This window comes from Pseudophryne corroboree, unplaced genomic scaffold, assembly GCF_028390025.1.
Source record: "Pseudophryne corroboree isolate aPseCor3 unplaced genomic scaffold, aPseCor3.hap2 scaffold_585, whole genome shotgun sequence".
NCBI lineage: Eukaryota > Metazoa > Chordata > Amphibia > Anura > Myobatrachidae > Pseudophryne > Pseudophryne corroboree.
Window position 1 is genome coordinate 204,533 of NW_026970184.1, and position 19,019 is coordinate 223,551.

General features: G+C 44.1%; 14 non-coding genes and 1 pseudogene across 14 annotated transcripts; 3 read left to right on the forward strand and 12 right to left on the reverse strand.

Annotated features, from left to right (window-relative positions):
• Positions 1-6,012: 6,012 nt before the first annotated feature.
• LOC135034690 (U1 spliceosomal RNA) lies at positions 6,013-6,175 on the reverse strand. The gene has a single exon (XR_010229845.1). It is a non-coding gene; the product is annotated as a U1 spliceosomal RNA (small nuclear RNA).
• Positions 6,176-6,327: 152 nt separating this feature from the next.
• LOC135034755 (U1 spliceosomal RNA) lies at positions 6,328-6,476 on the reverse strand (annotated as a pseudogene).
• A 7,341-nt stretch (positions 6,477-13,817) lies between these two features.
• LOC135034777 (U5 spliceosomal RNA) lies at positions 13,818-13,933 on the reverse strand. The gene has a single exon (XR_010229908.1). It is a non-coding gene; the product is annotated as a U5 spliceosomal RNA (small nuclear RNA).
• Positions 13,934-14,208: 275 nt separating this feature from the next.
• On the reverse strand, positions 14,209-14,324 carry LOC135034772 (U5 spliceosomal RNA). Its single transcript, XR_010229904.1, has one exon. It is a non-coding gene; the product is annotated as a U5 spliceosomal RNA (small nuclear RNA).
• A 286-nt stretch (positions 14,325-14,610) lies between these two features.
• LOC135034779 (U5 spliceosomal RNA) lies at positions 14,611-14,726 on the reverse strand. Its single transcript, XR_010229910.1, has one exon. It is a non-coding gene; the product is annotated as a U5 spliceosomal RNA (small nuclear RNA).
• A 274-nt stretch (positions 14,727-15,000) lies between these two features.
• On the reverse strand, positions 15,001-15,116 carry LOC135034769 (U5 spliceosomal RNA). Its single transcript, XR_010229901.1, has one exon. It is a non-coding gene; the product is annotated as a U5 spliceosomal RNA (small nuclear RNA).
• Positions 15,117-15,403: 287 nt separating this feature from the next.
• Positions 15,404-15,519, reverse strand: LOC135034776 (U5 spliceosomal RNA). The gene has a single exon (XR_010229907.1). It is a non-coding gene; the product is annotated as a U5 spliceosomal RNA (small nuclear RNA).
• Positions 15,520-15,793: 274 nt separating this feature from the next.
• LOC135034771 (U5 spliceosomal RNA) lies at positions 15,794-15,909 on the reverse strand. Its single transcript, XR_010229903.1, has one exon. It is a non-coding gene; the product is annotated as a U5 spliceosomal RNA (small nuclear RNA).
• A 274-nt stretch (positions 15,910-16,183) lies between these two features.
• LOC135034768 (U5 spliceosomal RNA) lies at positions 16,184-16,299 on the reverse strand. Its single transcript, XR_010229900.1, has one exon. It is a non-coding gene; the product is annotated as a U5 spliceosomal RNA (small nuclear RNA).
• Positions 16,300-16,585: 286 nt separating this feature from the next.
• Positions 16,586-16,701, reverse strand: LOC135034774 (U5 spliceosomal RNA). Its single transcript, XR_010229905.1, has one exon. It is a non-coding gene; the product is annotated as a U5 spliceosomal RNA (small nuclear RNA).
• Positions 16,702-16,970: 269 nt separating this feature from the next.
• LOC135034780 (U5 spliceosomal RNA) lies at positions 16,971-17,088 on the reverse strand. Its single transcript, XR_010229911.1, has one exon. It is a non-coding gene; the product is annotated as a U5 spliceosomal RNA (small nuclear RNA).
• Positions 17,089-17,358: 270 nt separating this feature from the next.
• LOC135034765 (U5 spliceosomal RNA) lies at positions 17,359-17,474 on the reverse strand. Its single transcript, XR_010229897.1, has one exon. It is a non-coding gene; the product is annotated as a U5 spliceosomal RNA (small nuclear RNA).
• Positions 17,475-17,617: 143 nt separating this feature from the next.
• LOC135034807 (U1 spliceosomal RNA) lies at positions 17,618-17,781 on the forward strand. Its single transcript, XR_010229935.1, has one exon. It is a non-coding gene; the product is annotated as a U1 spliceosomal RNA (small nuclear RNA).
• A 155-nt stretch (positions 17,782-17,936) lies between these two features.
• Positions 17,937-18,099, forward strand: LOC135034746 (U1 spliceosomal RNA). Its single transcript, XR_010229893.1, has one exon. It is a non-coding gene; the product is annotated as a U1 spliceosomal RNA (small nuclear RNA).
• Positions 18,100-18,773: 674 nt separating this feature from the next.
• LOC135034789 (U1 spliceosomal RNA) lies at positions 18,774-18,937 on the forward strand. Its single transcript, XR_010229919.1, has one exon. It is a non-coding gene; the product is annotated as a U1 spliceosomal RNA (small nuclear RNA).
• Positions 18,938-19,019: the final 82 nt, after the last annotated feature.

The window sequence follows — 19,019 nt, forward strand, 5'->3', positions numbered from 1 at the left end:
CTAAACACTCTTTCGGAGTACACACTTGTGGGAGGGCAACTTAGGTAGAATAAAGCCAGTTTGTGCAAGGGCCTCCAAATTGCCTCTTTTTCCTGCCAGTATAAGTACGGACTGTCTGACGTGCCTACTTGGATGCGGTCACTCATATAATCCTCCACCATTCTTTCAATGGGGAGAGAATCATATGCAGTGACAGTAGACGACATGTCCGTAATCGTTGTCAGGTCCTTCAGTCCGGACCAGATGTCAGCATCAGCAGTCGCTCCAGACTGCCCTGCATCACCGCCAGCGGGTGGGCTCGGAATTCTGAGCCTTTTCCTCGCACCCCCAGTTGCGGGAGAATGTGAAGGAGGAGATGTTGACAGGTCGCGTTCCGCTTGACTTGACAATTTTGTCACCAGCAGTTCTTTGAACCCCAGCAGACTTGTGTCTGCCGGAAAGAGAGATCCAAGGTAGGTTTTAAATCTAGGATCGAGCACGGTGGCCAAAATGTAGTGCTCTGATTTCAACAGATTGACCACCCGTGAATCCTTGTTAAGAGAATTAAGGGCTCCATCCACAAGTCCCACATGCCTAGCGGAATCGCTCTGTGTTAGCTCCTCCTTCAATGTCTCCAGCTTCTTCTGCAAAAGCCTGATGAGGGGAATGACCTGACTCAGGCTGGCAGTGTCTGAACTGACTTCACGTGTGGCAAGTTCAAAAGGTTGCAGAACCTTGCACAACGTTGAAATCATTCTCCACTGCGCTTGAGACAGGTGCATTCCACCTCCTATATCGTGCTCAGTTGTATAGGCTTGAATGGCCTTTTGCTGCTCCTCCAACCTCTGAAGCATATAGAGGGTTGAATTCCACCTCATTACCACTTCTTGCTTCAGATGATGGCAGGGCAGGTTCAGGCGTTTTTGGTGGTGCTCCAGTCTTCTGTACGTGGTGCCTGTACGCCGAAAGTGTCCCGCAATTCTTCTGGCCACCGACAGCATCTCTTGCACGCCCCTCTCGTTTTTTAAATAATTCTGCACCACCAAATTCAAGGTATGTGCAAAACATGGGACGTGCTGGAATTTGCCCAGATTTAATGCACACACAATATTGCTGGCGTTGTCCGATGCCACAAATCCACAGGAGAGTCCAATTGGGGTAAGCGATTCCGCGATGATCTTCCTCAGTTGCCGTAAGAGGTTTTCAGCTGTGTGTGTATTCTGGAAAGCGGTGATACAAAGCGTAGCCTGCCTAGGAAAGAGTTGGCGTTTGCGAGATGCTGCTACTGGTGCCTGCCGCTGCTGTTCTTGCGGCGGGAGTCCATACATCTACCCAGTGGGCTGTCACAGTCATATAGTCTTGAGCCTGCCCTGCTCCACTTGTCCACATGTCCGTGGTTAAGTGGACATTGGGTACAACTGCATTTTTTAGGACACTGGTGAGTCTTTTTCTGAGGTCTGTGTACATTTTCGGTATCGCCTGCCTAGAGAAATGGAACCTAGATGGTATTTGGTACCGGGGACACAGTACCTCCAACAAGTCTCTAGTTGGCTATGCAATAATGATGGATACCGGAACCACGTTTCTCACCGCCCAGGATGCCAAGGCCTCAGTTATCCGCTTTGCAGCAGGATGACTGCTGTGATATTTCATCTTCCTCGCAAAGGACTGTTGGACAGTCAATTGCTTGGTGGAAGTAGTAAAAGTGGTCTTACGACTTCCCCTCTGGGATGACCATCGACTCCCAGCAGCAACAACAGCAGCGCCAGCAGCAGTAGGCGTTACACGCAAGGATGCATCGGAGGAATCCCAGGCAGGAGAGGACTCTTTAGAATTGCCAGTGACATGGCCTGCAGGACTATTGGCATTCCTGGGGAAGGAGGAAAATGACACTGAGGGAGTTGGTGGTGTGGTTTGCGTGAGCTTGGTTACAAGAGGAAGGGATTTACTGGTCAGTGGACTGCTTCCGCTGTCGCCCAAAGTTTTTGAACTTGTCACTGACTTATGATGAATGCGCTGCAGGTGACGTATAAGGGAGGATGTTCCGAGGTGGTTAACGTCCTTACCCCTACTTAGTACAGCTTGACAAAGGCAACACACGGCTTGACAAATGTTGTCCGCATTTCTGTTGAAATACTTCCACACCGAAGAGCTGATTTTTTTGGTATTTTCACCAGGCATGTCAATGGCCCTATTCCTCCCACGGACAACAGGTGTCTCCCCGGGTGCCTGACTTAAACAAACCACCTCACCATCAGAATCCTCCTGGTCAATTTCCTCCCCAGCGCCAGCAACACCCATATCCTCCTCATCCTGGTGTACTTCAACACTGACATCTTCAATCTGACTATCAGGAACTGGACTGCGGGTGCTCCTTCCAGCACTTGCAGGGGGCGTGAAAATGGTGGAAGGCGCATGCTCTTCACGTCCAGTGTTGGGAAGGTCAGGCATCGCAAACGACACAATTGGACTCTCCTTGTGGATTTGTGATTTCGAAGAACGCACAGTTCTTTGCTGTGCTTTTGCCAGCTTGAGTCTTTTCATTTTTCTAGCGAGAGGCTGAGTGCTTCCATCCTCATGTGAAGCTGAACCACTAGCCATGAACATAGGCCAGGGCCTCAGCCGTTCCTTGCCACTCCGTGTGGTAAATGGCATATTGGCAAGTTTACGCTTCTCCTCCGACAATTTTATTTTAGATTTTTGAGCCCTTTTTTTACTGATATTTGGTGTTTTGGATTTTACATGCTCTGTACTATGACATTGGGCATCGGCCTTGGCAGACGACGTTGATGGCATTTCATCGTCTCGGCCATGACTAGTGGCAGCAGCTTCAGCACGAGGTGGAAGTCGATTTTGGTCTTTCCCTATTTTTGGAACCTCAACATTTTTGTTCTCCATATTTTAATAGGCACAACTAAAAGGCACCTCAGGTAAACAATGGAGATGGATGGATACTAGTATACTTATGGATGGACGAGCGACTGCCGACACAGAGGTAGCTACAGCCGTGGACTACCGTACTGCGTCTGCTGCTAATATAGACTGGATGATAATGATAAAAAAAATATATATATATCACTACTGCAGCCGGACAGGTATATATTATATAATGACGGACCTGCTGGACACTGTCAGCACTGCAGACTCCTAAAGTAAGCTACTAGTATCAAGAAGATAGAAAAAAAAAACACCACAGGTAGGTGGTATACAATTATGGATGGACGAGCGACTGCCGACACAGAGGTAGCTACAGCCGTGGACTACCGTACTGCGAATGCTGCTAATATAGACTGGATGATAATGATATAAAAAATATATATATATCACTACTGCAGCCGGACAGGTATATATTATATAATGACGGACCTGCTGGACACTGTCAGCACTGCAGACTCCTAAAGTAAGCTACTAGTATCAAGAAGATAGAAAAAAAAAAAACACCACAGGTAGGTGGTATACAATTATGGATGGACGAGCGACTGCCGACACAGAGGTAGCTACAGCCGTGGACTACCGTACTGCGTCTGCTGCTAATATAGACTGGATGATAATGATATAAAAAATATATATATATCACTACTGCAGCCGGACAGGTATATATTATATAATGATGGACCTGCTGGACACTGTCAGCACTGCAGACTCCTAAAGTAAGCTACTAGTATCAAGAAGATATAAAAAAAAAAAAACACAACAGGTAGGTGGTATACAATTATGGATGGACGAGCGACTGCCGACACAGAGGTAGCTACAGCCGTGGACTACCGTACTGCGTCTGCTGCTAATATAGACTGGATGATAATGATATAAAAAAAATATATATATCACTACTGCAGCCGGACAGGTATATATTATATAATGACGGACCTGCTGGACACTGTCAGCACTGCAGACTCCTAAAGTAAGCTACTAGTATCAAGAAGATAGAAAAAAAAACACAACAGGTAGGTGGTATACAATTATGGATGGACGAGCGACTGCCGACACAGAGGTAGCTACAGCCGTGGACTACCGTACTGCGTCTGCTGCTAATATAGACTGGATGATAATGATATAAAAAATATATATATATCACTACTGCAGCCGGACAGGTATATATTATATAATGACGGACCTGCTGGACACTGTCAGCACTGCAGACTCCTAAAGTAAGCTACTAGTATCAAGAAGATAGAAAAAAAAAACAGGTAGGTGGTATACAATTATGGATGGACGAGCGACTGCCGACACAGAGGTAGCTACAGCCGTGGACTACCGTACTGCGTCTGCTGCTAATATAGACTGGATGATAATGATATAAAAAATATATATATATCACTACTGCAGCCGGACAGGTATATATTATATAATGACGGACCTGCTGGACACTGTCAGCACTGCAGACTCCTAAAGTAAGCAACTAGTATCAAGAAGATAGAAAAAAAAAAACACAACAGGTAGGTGGTATACAATTATGGATGGACGAGCGACTGCCGACACAGAGGTAGCTACAGCCGTGGACTACCGTACTGCGTCTGCTGCTAATATAGACTGGATGATAATGATATAAAAAATATATATATATCACTACTGCAGCCGGACAGGTATATATTATATAATGACGGACCTGCTGGACACTGTCAGCACTGCAGACTCCTAAAGTAAGCTACTAGTATCAAGAAGATAGAAAAAAAAAAACACAACAGGTAGGTGGTATACAATTATGGATGGAAGAGCGACTGCCGACACAGAGGTAGCTACAGCCGTGGACTACCGTACTGCGTCTGCTGCTAATATAGACTGGATGATAATGATATAAAAAAATATATATATATCACTACTGCAGCCGGACAGGTATATATTATATAATGACGGACCTGCTGGACACTGTCAGCACTGCAGACTCCTAAAGTAAGCTACTAGTATCAAGAAGATAGAAAAAAAAAAAAAACACCACAGGTAGGTGGTATACAATTATGGATGGACGAGCGACTGCCAACACAGAGGTAGCTACAGCCGTGGACTACCGTACTGCGTCTGCTGCTAATATAGACTGGATGATAATGATATAAAAAATATATATATATCACTACTGCAGGACAGGTATATATTATATAATGACGAACCTGCTGGACACTGTCAGCAGAATGCGTTTATAGAATAAAAACACCACACGACGAGTGTTTAACTTTTTCAGGCAGACAATCACAATATACTGGTGGTCAGTGGTCACTGGGTGGTCAGTCACACTGGCAGTGGCACTCTGGCAGCAAAAGTGTGCACTGTTAATGTACTCCTGCTATAACTGCTCCCCAGTCTCCCCCACAATTAAGCTGTGTGAGCAGTGAGCACTCAGCACAGTCAGATATACATAGATGATGCAGCACACTGAGGCTGAGCACAGATATGGTATACTGTGTCACTGTGTATCGTTTTTTTTCAGGCAGAGAACGGATTATATTAAATAATAATAAAACTGCACTGGTGGTCACTGGTCAGTCACTAGTAAACTCTGCACTCTCTGAGTACTCCTAAGCTCCAGTAAATCAAGTGCCTCACTCTCACTCTCTATCTATTTCTATTCTAAACGGAGAGGACGCCAGCCACGTCCTCTCCCTATCAATCTCAATGCACGTGTGAAAATGGCGGCAACGCGCGGCTCCTTATATAGAATCCGAGTCTCGCGATAGAATCCGAGCCTCGCGAGAATCCGACAGCGGGATGATGACGTTTGGGCGCGCTCGGGTTAACCGAGCAAGGCGGGAAGATCCGAGTCTGCCTCGGACCCGTGTAAAAAGGCTGAAGTTCGGGGGGGTTCGGATTCCGAGAAACCGAACCCGCTCATCACTAACTGTAACAGCACCAGAGCTGCTCTGTAAGGCAAGTAAAAGGGTGTGGGCCCTGCAGCACTACCTGTAGTTCGCCTTCCACTGCACAAAGTAAGCAGACGGAAGAAGTCAGGATAGTGCGCAAGGGCATAGAAGGGAGCGGCTCAAGAAAAGAGAAGTGGAAACAGACAGCAAACTAGGCTGGAGAGAGACCTGAGACAAAGAGATCTGAATTATACGAGAGCCGACCAGGGGAAACACAAATTATGCAGTCAAGTTTCCCACATTTGGGGAAATCGCAGGAGCAGCACACCCAGAGTGCAATGGGTGAGCCTTGCCCTGGGAGAAGCACCTTCATGATTATAGTATCTCACCTGGCAGGTAAGTAGGAGTTGGGCTAGAGTTGGGGAGGGTCGCTGCTCGGGCACCCCCCTGTCAAGTGAAGGAGATACAACTGAGGCAGCACAAGGGAACTCTCCAAAGAGGAACAAGGCTAGAGGAAGATCTGAGACAAAGAAATCTGACTTTTACCAGAGCAGACCAGAGGAAAGCACAAACACAGTCCCCCACTACCACAAATAATGCAGTCGAGTTTCCCACATTTGGGGAAATCACAAGGGTCAGCATACCCAGAATGCAGTGAATAGAACAATCTTCATGACCATGGTATCTCCTATGCAAAATAAGTATGATTTGGGATAGGGCTGGGGAGGGCCGCTGCTCAGGCACATCTCTGTCAAGTAAAGGAGATTCAACTGAGGCAGCACAAGGGAACTCTCATCTGGGGACAACAACTGCAGGGAGAACACATATTTTTCCTCGTACTGTCCGTCTCCTCTGGGCACAGTTTCTCTAACTGAGGTCTGGAGGAGGGGCATAGAGGGAGGAGCCAGTGCACACCCAGATCTAAAGTCTTTCTTAAAGTGCCCATGTCTCCTGCGGAGCCCGTCTATCCCCCATGGTCCTTACGGAGTCCCCAGCATCCTCTACGGACTACGAGAAAAAAAAATTACCGGTAGGTTTAAAATGTTATTTTTTTCTCTGTAACCCACTGCTAAATTGTGCTTCCTAGCTGTTTTTTTTATAAAATCACTTAATTAAATCTAACTCTGATTACGTCAGAGAAGGCCAGGTACCCTACATCATAAGAGGGGGTTTGAAATTTTGACTTGTCTACTTAAAGATCACCAAAATCTGATCACAAGGTCAAATACATCCCTATATGGGATTGAACCACCAACCTTTTGGTTAATAGCCCATGCAAGAGATCCTGAAGCACTCACTCATCATGGGAAAGTACCAATGTGTTTCTTGCAAAAATTCTCCAGATTATTGACTTTTTAAAGTTTTTCTAGGAAACGTTCTAGATGAATGCTTATTAGCCTTTGTCAGTATCTACTTTTGCAAGGTGTCTCTGTGGCGCAATCGGTTAGCATGTTAGGCTATTAACCAAAAGGTTGGTGGTTCAATCCCACCCAGGGATGTAATTGACCTTGTAATCAGATTTTGGTGATCTTTAAGTAGACAAGTCAAAATTTCAAACCCCCTCTTATGGTGTAGGGTACCTGGCCTTCTCTGATGTAATCAGAGTTAGATTTGATTAAGTGATTTTATAAAAAAAACAGCTAGGAAGCACAATTTAGCAGTGGGTTGCAGAGAAAAAAAATTATACTGGCAGAAAAGTCCAATTGAGTTATTAAACAGCTCTTCATTTTCTGATTTTATGTTTATGCTAACACATTTGCTCTCTGAAAAGTGTCCACAAAGCCAAGTCTCTGATTAACACCTTTGTAGGAATGGTTTTTCACCTATTACTGAATTAAACTTGCTTCATTGGAAAGGCAGCAAGATGCATCCTCATTTCAATGTCTACTGAAATAAAACAGGTTGACACCAGGAAACATAAACGTCACTGCATCCTTGCTGCTTCCTCATGTGGAAGTCTGTTTAATGTGAAAACAAGGTGATATCTAATCAGCACACAGGTAAGGAATTAAAAAAATCTTTCTTTATGGGTGAAGATGTTTCTCACAAAATTGTTGCACCAAAGCATCATTGAAATTCAAGCTGGAAAGATGATTTTAATATATCACTTGTACATTTTGTACTGCTCTTCTGGTGACAATGTAGTTTGTTTTTGTCAATTACCATTTTAATAATAGGGTAAAGAAAATTAAGTGGATTTTTGAAAGAAAACAATACTGTCAATATACTATTAAAACAAATTAAAATGGTAAAAGTTATTGTACTTTAAGTAAAAATAAAAGAGCCAAAATATCAATCCCAGTTTTGGATTACTTTAATTAACAAAAAACAATGCATATAGCAGAGGATAGTTTCAATTTGCCTACCTCTGGGTTATGGGCCCAGCATGCTTCCGTTGCAGTACTCTGCTGCTCATGTAAGCGCAAGAGATCCTGAAGCACTCACTCATCATGGGAAAGTACCAATGTGTTTCTTACAAAAACTCTCCAGATTATTGACTTTTTAAAGTTTTTCTAGGAAACGTTCTAGATGAATGCTTATTAGCCTTTGTCAGTATGTACTTTTACGAGGTGTCTCTGTGGTGCAATTGGTTAGCATGTTTGGCTATTAACCAAAAGGTTGGTTGTTCAATCCCACCCAGGGATGTTTTTGACCTTGTGATCAGATTTTGGTGATCTTTAAGTGGACAAGTCAAAATTTCAAACCCCCTCTTATGGTGTAGGGTACCTGGCCTTCTCTGATGTAATCAGAGTTAGATTTGATTAAGTGATTTTATAAAAAACAGCTAGGAAGCACAATTTAGCAGTGGGTTGCAGAGAAAAAAATTATGCTGGCAGAAAAGTCCAATTGAGTGATTAAACAGCTCTTCATTTTCTGACTTTATTTTTATGCTAACAAATTTGCTCTCTGAAAAGTGTCCACAAAGCCAAGTCTCTGATTAACACCTTTGTAGGAATGTTTTTTCACCTATTACTGAATTAAACTTGCTACATTAGAAAGGCAGCAAGATGCATCCTCATTTCAATGTCTACTGAAATAATACAGGTTGACACCAGGAAACATAAATGTCACTGCATCCTTGCTGCTTTCTCATGTGGAAGTCTGTTTAATGTGAAAACAAGGTAATATCTAATCAGCACACAGGTAAGGAATTAAGAAAATCTTTCTTTATGGGTGAAGATGTTTCTCACAAAATTGTTGCCCCAATGCATCACTGAAATTCAAGATGGAAGGTGATTTTAATATATCACTTGTACATTTTGCATTGCTCTTCTGGTGACAATGTAGTTTGTTTTTGTCAATTACCATTTCAGTAATAGGGTAAAGAAAATTAAGTGGATTTTTTTAAAGAAAACAATGCTGTCAATATACTATTAAAACAAATTAAAATGATAAAAGTTATTGTACTTTAAGTAAAAATAAAAGAGCCCAATCCCAGTTTTTGATTACTTTAATTATAAAAAAAAAAATGCACATAGCAGAGGATAGTTTCGATCAATCGACCTCTGGGTTATGGGCCCAGCATGCTTCCATTGCACTACTCTGCTGCTCATGGAAGTGCAAGAGATCCTGAAGGCTAAATTGATTAAAGGCCTAAAAGTACTGGACTATAAGGAAAGACTTACTAGGCTGAATATGTATACACTAGAAAAGAGGTGCCTAAGAGGAGATATTATTAATATCTTCAAATATGTAAAGATACATAACAAAGAGTTATCAGAGGAATTATTTATTAAAAGAACACGTGGTCACTCGCTGCGACTGGAGGAAAGTTCAGAACGCAATGGAGGAAAGGGTTCTTCACTGTTAGGGCAATCAGGATGTGGAATTCCCTGCCAGGGAAGGTGGTAATGGCGGACTCTGTAATTGGATTTAAAAAAGGAATGGATACATTTCTGAATGAAAAAGCTATCCAAGGTTATAATACTTAAAATATCAACATGGCTAATCCGGGGGTAACATGAGTTATAATAGCTAACTAGTCATAAAACATTATTCAGCAAGTATGTAGAATCATCACAACTTAAAACAGGTTGAACACGATGGGCAATTTGCCTCTATTCAACCTCAAAAACTATGTTACTATATTACTATGTTACTGTAGTATACAGAACACCACAATGCAATGAGCAGTGATAGTGAGCACTGATGAGGATACTAGAACTGACACTGAGCAGCAAGATGCAGCACTGGACTATTAGTAATGTACTGTAGTATGCTGAGCACTACAATGCAGCACAAGACAATGAGCAGTGATACTGAGCACTGATGAGGATACTACTGAGAACTGACACTGAGCAGGAGAGACACACTACTAGTATTACTGAGCAGCAATAAGTAACCACTGATACTGAGCACTGATATTGAGATTTCCACTGAGAGAACATAGCCACGTCCTCTCCGCTCTCTCTTCAATGCACGAGTAAAAATGGCGGCAACGCGCAGCTCTTTATATGTAATCCGAATCTCGCGAGAATCCAACAGCGGGATGATGACATTTTCCCTTGTTCAGGTTTTCCGAGTCAGGCGGGAACAACCGAGCCTGCCTCGGACCAGTGTAAACCACGTGGAGTTCGTGATCAACAAGTCACAAGGGCAAACACTCAGGGCTTGAGGCGTAGATCTTAGGACCAGCTGCTACAAGCATGGCAGAGGTGTCACTATCACTGGTGACACCCAGAGAGGTGGCGAGGGAGATTGTAATGCAGTGCGCGCAGATAAGCAGCGCAATGGTAAAAAGGAGGTATGGTTTCATAGGTAGGGGCGTGGCCTGAATCTACATTTTGTTGCTCCGGGTGTCCCGGGGGTTGGGGGCTGCACCCGGGGACTAGTGTGTGAGCGGCGCTGGCTCCTGCACAGTGACAGGGCATGGCAACCCAGCCTCCCTTCTTGACCATGCTGTAATTGCAGTCGCACTGCAGTTCAGCGTGATCATAAAAAATGGTGTAGCCTCCTGCTGGTGCAGACTGTATGTGCGCGCAGGAAGCCGCCACCATTTTTGTGATCACAGCGGCTGAATGTGATGTCATACAGCCGCTGTGACCACGCCCCCTGTGTCTCCTCCATTGCAGACCCCATTTTGAAGCCTTGCCCCTGCACCGCTCCATCCCTGACTTGGAGATGGAGTGTTGCTGACCCCCCTCTCCCCCCCCCCGCCCCGATTGACAGGCAGAGGTGATCGCATTCTCTGCGGGGTGCTCTTAGCAATTTTTGCAGTTGGATCGCTTATTGTGATTGCAATCCAACCTGAATCAGGCCCTATTACCAATCACAATGCGCTGCGGGCAGTACAAAATTGGGTTAATATAGGAGAAAAAACCCCAGACCTGTGCTCCTTAACTGTACCTGGTGGCTAGTGGAGCGGCTGCCCAGTAATCAGTGTCCACGCCAGTGCGCACACGGCCCACCCCCTACGGCCACGCTCCCCTTCATCAGCGGCCTCGTGATCCGGAAGGGCGGTGTGTGTGTGACTGACCTTAGGAAGAAACCGGAGCCTCCGCTGCAGTGACCAAGCAACCAGGGCACGGGAGTATACAGCACCGCTGGGAGTGATGAAGCTGCAGTAAAGATGTCTATTAGACCTAGCCTGCTGCAGCCCTTGTAGATTCTCATAAAACAAGTTCTTCTTTTCTTGTCAAAATTAATAGCTAAGAATATGCTGCCTGAGGCAGGCCCCTGTTGAGTGGCCTGCTACTGAAGGCACCAACTACAAACTGAGCTCCCTGTTCATGGAAGCGGGGTTATAGAGGAGGATGCGCTGAGCATCTTGGGAACAGTCAAAAGCTTTGAGCCGGTTGGTGCCTCAGATCAAGATCCTACTCTACACCCCAATGTGAATCCTTGTGGAGTCCAGTGTACCCCACAGAAGAAATTAATGTGTCACACCCATTGGCAGCAACCTTAGAATAGCTGCTGACGGGCACAATTGAGAAAGGAAGGGGGGGGGGGGACATTTGAATCCAGCACATAGATGCAATTCAAATATGTAATTTGTACCTTCCTATTTTAAAATATAATGGATGAACCTCACCCTGTGAGAACAATCTTCATGATCAAGAGATCTCATATGCAAAATAAGTATGAGTTGGGATAGGGCTGGGGAGGGTGGCTGCTCGGGCAGCCCCTCCCCCGTCAAGTAAAGGAGATTCAACTGAGGAAGCACAAGGGAACTCTCGTCTGGGGACAACAACTGCAGGGAGACCACATCTTTTCAGATGAACATGGGAGGGCGGAAGGCTGCCTAATACTGAAGCACCATTAAATATCAAACCATATGCAACAACTAGTACAAGCATTCCTGGGGGAACGTCTGCAGCAGACGGATTTGCATACGATGATGTCTTCCAAACAGTGGGCCAAAGTTGGCTGGAACCCTCATCTGCATATGAAAAGAGAAAAGGGGCATGCAGGGCAACAACTGCAGGGAGAACACATATTTTCAGATGAACATGGGAGGGCAGAAGGCTGCCTATTACTGAAGCACAGCCAAACAACAAACCAAATGCAACAACTAGTACAAGCATTCCTGGGGGTAGGTCTGCTGAAGACGGATTTGCAAACGGTGATGTCATCCAAGCAGTGGGCCAAAGTTGGCTGGAACCCTCATCTGCATATGAAAAGAGAAAAGGGGTATGCAGGGCATGGCGGCCTTTTGCGGCGCTTGGATGACCCCTAGTTCGCATTAAACACCCCCACCCTCCTTCGGTGTGGGCTCATGTTGGCCATGCCCCATCCCCTGAAGCATTCAAGCTGATTTCTTGCAGCAGCTGGGCACTATAACAGCTCCAGAGCTGTTCTGTAAGGCAAGTAAAAGGGTGTGGGCCCTGCAGCACCACCTGTAGTTCGCATTGTGCGTTGGAAGGCACAAAGTAAGCAGACGGGAGGAGAAGTCAGGATAGTGCGCAAGGGCATCCTTTTCTCTTAGTCCGTAGAGAATGCTGGGGTCACATTAAGAACCATGTGGTATAGACGGGATCCACAAGAGACATGGGCACTTTAAGACTTTCAAAGGGTGTGAACTGGCTACTCCCTCTATGCCCCTCCTCCAGACTCCAGTTATAGTAACTGTGCCCAGGGAGACGGACATTTCGAGGAAAGGATTTATTGTTAAACTAAGGTGAGCATCTTACCAGCTCACACCTTAAGCATGCCGCAGAACGTGGCATTCAACAGAACACAAGCCAACGGCATGAACAATTGCAGCAAAACAGTATGGACTGGGACGGGTGCCAAGCATCCTCTACGGACTAAGAGAAAAGGATTTACCGGTAGGTATTAAAATCCTATTTTCTCATACGACCTAGAGGATGCTGGGGTCACATTAAGAACCATGGGGTTATACCAAAGCTCTTGAACGGGTGGGAGAGTGCGTACGACTCTGCAGCACCGAATGACCCAACTTGAGGTTATCATCGGCCAAGGTATCAAACTTGTAAAACTTAGCAAAAGTGTTTACTAAATAGCTGCTCGGCAAAGTTGCAATGCCGAGACTCCCCGACCAGCTGCCCAGGATGAACCCACCTTTCTAGTAGAATGGGTCTTCACCTAATTCAGTAACGGCAATCCTGCCGTGGAATGAGCATGCTGAATCTTACCACAGATCCAGCGCATAATGGTCTGCATCGAAGCAGGACACCAAATCCTGTTGGGAGCATACAGGACAAACAGAGCCTCTGTTTTCCTAATCTGAACCGTTCTGGTGACATAAATTTTCAAAGTTCTGACCACAGCCAGAGACTTTGACTCAACGAAGGTGTCAGTGGCCAAAGGCACCATGTGGAAAGATGAACCACCTTTGGCAGAAATTGTTGACGTGTCCTCAATTCTGCTCTATCTTCATGAAAGATAAAATAAAGGCTCTTGTGATACTGCATGGTTTGTACTGTTTTCCATGTGCTCCCAGATCTTTCAAGCAAGTAGCATGGTCAAGAAAGTTCTGTTTGGAAAGAAACAAACATTTACTGTCATTGTTATGCAAATAAACTTACATTAAAGCTACCAAGAAATCACACTCGTAACTCGTTCTGTCTTTAAACTGATAAAAGAAACCCCAATAACATGGGGCATGTCAAAATTGAGATAAAACTCAGTTTTGCTCCTCTCCATGGAAATCTTTAATAAAAGGCGAAAGATTTGTTCATTCTGAAGAGAAACCAGAGCATGACCAAGATTCCACCTGTCGCCTGAGTGCCATGCCAGCAATCCTCATTCAGCTCAAAGTGAGCACCCAATTTGAAAGAAAGAAAGCAGATTTCTCACCAGGCTTCCCCTTGCTATAAACATAGTTTGTACTCCTTTTCCATGTGCTCCCAGATCTTTCAAGCAATTAGTATAGTCAAGAAAGTTCTGTTTGAAAAGAAACAAACATTTACTGTCATTTCTATGCAAATGAGCTTACAATAAAGCACACTCGTTCTGTCTTTAAACCGATAAAAGAAACCCCAATAAGACGGGGCATGCAAAAATTGAGATAAAACTCAGTTTTGCTCCTCTCAACGGAAATCTTTAGTAAAAGGCGAAAGATTTGTTCATTCTGAAGAGAAACCAAAGCATGACCAAGATTCCACCTGTCGCCTGAGTGCCATGCCAGCAGTCCTCATTCAGCTCAAAGTGAGCACCCAATTTGAAAGAAAGAAAGCAGATTTATCACCAGGCTTCCCCTTGCTATAAGCATGGTTTGTACTCTTTTCCATGTGCTCCCAGATCTTTCAAGCAATTAGTATGGTCAAGAAAGTTCTGCTTGAAAAGAAAAAGACATTTACTGTCATTGTTATGCAAATAAACTTACATTAAAGCTAAAAAGAAAGCACACTCGTTCTGTCTTTAAACTGATAAAAGAAACCCCAATAACATGGGGCATGCAAAAATTGAGATAAAACTCAGTTTTGCTCCTCTCCACGGAAATCTTTAATAAAAAGCAAAATATTTGTTCATTCTGAAGAAAAACCAGAGCATGACCAAGATTCCACCTGTTGCCTGAGTGCCATGCCAGCAGTTCTCATTCAGCTCAAAGTGAGCACCCAATTTGAAAGAAAGAAAGCAGATTTCTCACCAGGCTTCCCCTTGCTATAAACATGGTTTGTACTCTTTTCCATGTGCTCCCAGATCTTTCAAGAAATTAGTGTGGTCAAGAAAGTTCTGTTTGAAAAGAAACAAACATTTACTGTCATTTCTATGCAAATGAGCTTAGATTAAAGCACACTCGTTCTATCTTTAAACCGATAAAAGAAACCCCAATAATATGGGGCATGCAAAAATTGAGATAAAACTCAGTTTTGCTCCTCTCCACGGAAATCTTTAGTAAAAGGCGAAAGATTTGTTCATTCTGAAGAGAAACCAGAGCATGACCAAGATTCCACCTGTCGCCTGAGTGCCATGCCAGCAGTCCTCATTCAGCTCAAAAAGAGCACCCAATTTGAAAGAATGAAAGCAGATTTCTCACCAGGCTTCCCCTTGCTATAAACATGGTTTGTACTCTTTTTCCATGTGCTCCCAGATCTATCAAGCAATTAGTATAGTCAAGAAAGTTCTGTTTGAAAAGAAACAAACATTTACTGACATTGTTATGCAAATAAACTTACATTAAAGCTAACAAGAAAGCACACTCGTTCTGTCTTTAAACTGATAAAAGAAACCCCAATAATATGGGGCATGCAAAAATTGAGATAAAACTCAGTTTTGCTCCTCTCCACGGAAATCTTTAATAAAAAGCAAAATATTTGTTAGTTCTGAAGAGAAACCAGAGCATGAACAAGATTCCACCTGTTGCCTGAGTGCCATGCCAGCAGTTCTCATTCAGCTCAAAGTGAGCACCCAATTTGAAAGAAAGAAAGCAGATTTCTCACCAGGCTTCCCCTTGCTATAAACATGGTTTGTACTCTTTTCCATGTGCTCCCAGATCTTTCAAGCAATTAGTGTGGTCAAGAAAGTTCTGTTTGAAAAGAAACAAACATTTACTGTCATTTCTATGCAAATGAGCTTACATTAAAGCACACTCGTTCTATCTTTAAACCGATAAAAGAAACCCCAATAAGATGGGGCATGCAAAAATTGAGATAAAACTCAGTTTTGCTCCTCTCCACGTAATTCTTTAGTAAAAGGCAAAAGATTTGTTCGTTCTGAAGAGAAACCAGAGCATGACCAAGATTCTACCTGTCGCCTGAGTGCCATGCCAGCAGTCCTCATTCAGCTCAAAGTGAGCACCCAATTTGAAAGAAAGAAAGCAGATTTCTCACCAGGCTTCCCCTTGCTATAAACATGGTTAGTACTCTTTTCCATGTGCTCCCAGATCTTTCAAGCAATTAGTATAATCAAGAAAGTTCTGTTTGAAAAGAAACAAACATTTACTGTCATTTCTATGCAAATGAGCTTACATTAAAGCACACTCGTTCTATCTTTAAACCGATAAAAGAAACCCCAATAAGACGGGGCATACAAAAATTGAGATAAAACTCAGTTTTGCTCCTCTCCACGGAAATCTTTAGTAAAAGGCGAAAGATTTGTTCGTTCTGAAGAGAAACCAGAGCATGACCAAGATTCCACCTGTCGCCTGAGTGCCATGCCAGCAGTCCTCATTCAGCTCAAAGTGAGCACCCAATTTGAAAGAAAGAAAGCAGATTTCTCACCAGGTTTCCCCTTGCTATAAGCATGGTTTGTACTCTTTTCCATGTGCTCCCAGATCATTCAAGCAAATAGTATGGTCAAGAAAGTTCTGCTTTAAAAGAAACAGACATTTACTGTCATTGTTATGCAAATAAACTTACATTAAAGCTAACAAGAAAGCACACTCGTTCTGTCTTTAAACTGATAAAAGAAACCCCAATAATATGGGGCATGCAAAAATTGAGATAAAACTCAGTTTTGCTCCTCTCCACGGAAATCTTTAATAAAATGCGAAAGATTTGTTCATTCTGAAGAGAAACCAGAGCATGACCAAGATTCCACCTGTCGCCTGAGTGCCATGCCAGCAGTCCTCATTCAGCTCAAAGTGAGCACCCAATTTGAACGAAAGAAAGCAGATTTCTCACCAGGCTTCCCCTTGCTATAAACATGGTTTGTATTCTTTTTCATGTGCTCCCAGATCTTTCAAGCGTGTGGTCAAGAAAGTTCTGTTTGAAAAGAAACAAACATTTACTGTCATTTCTATGCAAATGAGCTTACATTAAAGCACACTCGTTCTATCTTTAAACCGATAAAAGAAACCCCAATAAGATGGGGCATGCAAAAAATTGAGATAAAACTCAGTTTTGCTCCTCTCCACAAAAAATCTTTAGTAAAAGGCGAAAGATTTGCTCATTCTGAAGAGAAACCAGAGCATGACCAAGATTCCACCTGTCGCCTAAGTGCCGTGCCAGCAGTCCTCATTCAGATCAAAGTGAGCGCCCAATTTGAAAGAAAGCAGATTTCTCACCTGGCTTCTCCTTGCTATAAGCATGGTTTGTACTGTATTCCATGTGCTCTCAGATCTTTCAAGCAAGTAGCATGGTCAAGAAAGTTCTGTTTGAAAAGAAACAAACATTTACTGTCATTTCTATGCAAATGAGCTTACATTAAAGCACACTCATTCTATCTTTAAACCGATTAAAGAAACCCCAATAAGATGGGGCATGCAAAAATTGAGATAAAACTCGGTTTTGCTCCTCTCCACGGAAATCTTTAGTAAAAGGCGAAAGATTTGTTCGTTCTGAAGAGAAACCAGAGCATGACCAAGATTTTCATCTGAAAATATGTGTTCTCCCTGCAGTTGTGTCCCCAGATGAGAGTTCCCTTGTGCTGCCTCAGTTGAATCTCCTTTACTTGACAGAGATGTGCCTGAGCAGCGGCCCTCCCCAGCCCTATCCCAAATCATACTTATTTTGCATAGGAGATACCATGGTCATGAAGATTGTTCTCCCAGGGTGAGGTTCATTCATTGCATTCTGGGTATGCTGACCCCTGGGATTTCCCCAAATGTGGGAAACTTGACTGCATTATTTGTGGTAGTGGGGGACTGTGTTTGTGCTTTCCTCTGATCAGCTCTGGTAAAAGTCAGATTTCTTTGTCTCAGATCTTCCTCTTGCCTTGTTATTCTTTCCTCGAGAGTTCTCTTGTGCTGCCTCAGTTGGATCTCCTTCACTTGACAGGGGGGTGCCCGAGCAGCGACCCTCCCCAGCTCTAGCCCAACTCCTACTTACCTGCCAGGTGAGATACTATGATCATGAAGGTGCTTCTCCCAGGGCAAGGCTCACCAATTGCACTCTGGGTGTACTGCCCCTGCGATTTCCCCAAATGTGGGAAACTTGACTGCATAATTTGTGTTTCCCCTGGTCGGCTCTCGTATAATTCAGATCTCTTTGTCTCAGGTCTCTCTCCAGCCTAGTTTGCTGTCTGTTTCCACTTCTTTTTTCTTGAGCCCCTCCCTTTTATACCCTTGTGCACTATCCTGACTTCTCCTGTCTGCTTACTTTGTGCCTTTTAATGCACAATGCAAACTACAGGTAGTGCTGCAGGGCCCACCCCCTTATACTTGCCTTACAGAGCAGCTCTGGAGCTTTTACAGTGCCAAGCTGCTGCAAGAAATCAGCTTGAATGCTTCAGGGGCTGGGGCATGGCCAACATGAGCCGGCCCACACCGAAGGAGGGTGGGGGTGTTTAATGCGAACTAAGGGTCATCCAAGCGCCGCAAAAGGCCGCCATGCCCTGCATACCCCTTTTCTCTTTTCATATGCAGATGAGGGTTCCAGCCAACTTTGGCCCACTGCTTGGATGACATCACCGTATGCAAATCCGTCTTCTGCAGACCTTCCCCCAGGAATGCTTGTACTAGTTGTTGCATTTGGTTTGTTGTTTGGGGGTGCTTCAGTATTAGGCAGCCTTCTGCCCTCCCATGTTCATCTGAAAATATGTGTTCTCCCTGTAGTTGTTGTCCCCAGATGAGAGTTCCCTTGTGCTGCCTCAGTTGAATCTCCTTTACTTGACAGAGATGTGCCTGAGCAGCGGCCCTCCCCAGCCCTATGCCAAATCATACTTATTTTGCATAGGAGATACCATGGTCATGAAGATTGTTCTCCCAGGGTGAGGTTCATTCATTGCATTCTGGGTATGCTGACCCCTGTGATTTCCCCAATTGTGGGAAACTCGACTGCATTATTTGTGATAGTGGGGGACTGTGTTTGTGCTTTCCTCTGGTCAGCTCTGGTAAAAGTCAGATTTCTTTGTCTCAGATCTTCCTCTAGTCTTGTTCTTCTTTCGAGAGTTCCCTTGTGCTGC